This window comes from Macrobrachium nipponense, chromosome 49 (genome assembly GCF_015104395.2).
Source record: "Macrobrachium nipponense isolate FS-2020 chromosome 49, ASM1510439v2, whole genome shotgun sequence".
Taxonomy (NCBI): Eukaryota; Metazoa; Arthropoda; class Malacostraca; order Decapoda; family Palaemonidae; genus Macrobrachium; species Macrobrachium nipponense.
The window spans coordinates 509,792-513,013 of NC_087224.1; positions in this window are offsets into that span (position 1 = coordinate 509,792).

Sequence of the window (3,222 nt, forward strand, 5' to 3'; positions counted from 1 at the left end):
AACTTTTGCAAGACTAAAATGCTCCGAAATGAAACTAAAAGACAACAGTCAATAGTACAACTCTTTTAAAAGAATGGCCGAGGAATCACTCCCTTTATGTCCTCATAAACACAACAGCTCTCATTACTACAATGAAAGTTGTTGAAAAATAAGCTTACTGAATCATTTTACTTATTGCTCCAGATGTCAAATCATTAATGAAAATAATAACATGCGCTTAAACACTATCATATTTGAAATGCATATAAAAGAAATTATCACCACATAAGATACCAAGTCTTCAGAGATAGTCCCATGTTGAAAAGTCAGAGCAAATCCTTCAAGTAAATCAAAACATGAAGTTTTCATAATAAAACTAATATTGTAATACTTACCTGGACACCTGAATTAGCCCTGGTCACTGACCAGCCCGAACTATATCCCCACATATTTACCCACTAAGTGGGTAATTTTAACTGTCAGTGTTACAAACGCTGCAGGTAAAATCTAGTCAAATGAGTTACCTGTGTTACCGTTGGCAACGCTGCCGCAAATACCGGCCACCAGCCACCAGAGGCCTGTCTCCTCAATTGAATCATTCACTATCAAATTGAAGTGGGGAGGAGGGTAGGAATCATTCAGGTGTTCAGGTAAGTATTACAATATTAGTTTTATTATGAAAACTTCATATTGCAATACACTCCCAGAACACCTGAATTAGCCCCATTAACAATATTTACTCGGAGGTGGGATCAATATAATTCAGCCCGACCTGTCCACGGAACATACACATGAAACTCATAAACAACCTACCATGTATAAAAGCACATATCTTCACCTAGTTACTCGGAGGTTAGGATGTTTGCAAAGAAAGTACTTCAACAATCAGTTGTTGGTCTAGTACCGTTGAGTAGAATCAGTATAAGGATATTCTTATTCATGGAGGTAAAAAACAAATCTCTCTGCTAGCTCAGTAGGTGAGAATGCTGCAAAGACCAAAGTATTCAACATAGTGTTGAGTCTAAGGGACCGTCTAAGTCAGAGTCTCAGTGTAAGGTACTTACTTATTCATGGAGGTAAAAACAAATCTCCTCACCTGGTTGTCCAGCTCAGTAGGTGAGGATGCTTGCAAAGGAAGTACCATACCGTTGGTGTCGAGTCCAAGGTACCGCCTTAGTCTGAAGAACCTCCCATGTGGTATTCTATACCTCTCATGTATGGAGGGGAAATGGTGAATCTCCCATGTGGCTATCTAGCCTCTCAATGTATGGAGAAGTTGAGTGTGCAGGACCTTCAGTTCTCTACTGCTCACTGTTGTAGATGACTTGTGCTGAAGAAGTTGTAGTTATTCCTACATGAACATTGGGATCTGCCTAACCTCAAAGGCCTAAGGAACAATACACTCAGTCTAAGCTTGATCAACAGAAACACTAGAGTTCATTAGACTATCACTGCCTCCCTAAATTTCTAACCTTAGTTCATTTACACTATCACTGCCTCCCTAAACTTCCAACACCCTAAAGTTCATTTAGACTATCACTCCCTCCCTAAACTTCTAACACCCTAACTCTACCAAGCCACCCGTAAAACTGAGTTACCGCAACGACAGGACCCCGCGAGTAACCTCTCTGAAGTAACTGAAATTCCCTAAGATGCGGTGTTATGAAAAACCACACCAACTCTCAAATAACCACCTACATGATCGCCGACACCAAAACATTCCTCCGGAAGCCAAAGGGTAGCCCTCCGCAATACTTTGCGCCCTTGGATTGACTAAGAACCCCTTCTTATGAATGTCCGGATAGCGCTGAGGCAACAATTTAACAAGAAGTCCCTCCTCACCTTGACAAGAACATAGTATAACCATCAGAAATGTTAGTCTGGTATGCAAACCCCCTCGAAACCAAAGTGAAGAGGTTATCAAACAGTCCAGGCTCAGAGAAACACCCATCAACTCTCACCACATCCACACAGAGTGGGACAAGGCCTCCCACTGGCTGTAAAAGGTGTCTTCCAAATACGAGCCTCATGATCCGTAACCCCTACCACACGAATCGATGAAGGAACCCAATAGAAAAAAGCCTCAACTGACTCATAAACCAGAAGTCGGACTCCGGCAGAGGAGTTACCCGCTACCTCATACAGAAAGTGATGCTAGCTTAAGTCCTTCCCCAAAAACTGTCCAACTCGCCGGAACCAGATCAGCCTACTTGATGTTTGAGAGACTGCTGGTTTGGTCAAATACAACGTATCAAACATTACTTGAATTAACTATGAGATTCCTCCGGAGCCTGGAATGCGGAAAGAGAGAATGGACAAAGTCCATAATCCGTTATACTCGCTTCCTTCGCCAGAGAAACAAAAACCCACAACTAGCAACCGAGTCTCTCTTCATCGGTATCTATCCTCTGTCAGACCTGTCCGGCCACACCGGAACAGGAAAAAGGAGAAAGGCCGAACCCCAACAAGAGCAGCACCCAAGAACCCGGAACCTACTACGCCTGGCTGCTCGATACCAAAAGACATACAAGATCCCATCATATCTGAGCCTACCGATCTGATTGCGCAACGATATACCGACAAGATGATAAACTCCTGAGCAAGTCGTACTCAACTGCGCATTCTGCACTCTCCCCCAGACATGATGACGTAACCCCTGTCCGACCGCTGTCCACCCCCTAACAAGAGCTAACTGTCACCAGTTCCACAAAACCTGGAAGAGTTAGTCACTCGACTGCGCATACCCTCAGTACACAGTGACGATAACGTTACACCTGAGCCGAATATACCTTGGCGATGAACGCCCAACCCTGCGAGTCACTCCCACACTGTTGTGCCAAACATGTACCAACCAAGACGATGACCTAACCTTGAACCAGTCTCACTTGACTGCGAAACTCCGCACTCTCTCGGGCCGACTACAATAGGCGAGCAACACCCCCGAAGAGCGAAGAGGTCGCAAAACGCGATCCAACTAACGCCCGTTACCAATACTAAACCTGGACTGGAGTCCGGAGCAAGTGAGGGAATGAAGTACTCCCAGTAGACACGGAATCAAGGTCGAACCCACCTTGAAACCCCTTAAGGTGGAACAGAAAAGCACACGAAAAAGTTGGGAAAATAAGCAGAAGGAGAGAGAAAAGTCACTACGAGTAACCACCGGAACACCTAGCGCTGACATTGTGCAGGTGGAGGAACCAACTGTGCGGTACACAGTGCTTTAATGACGGGTTACGAACTGTG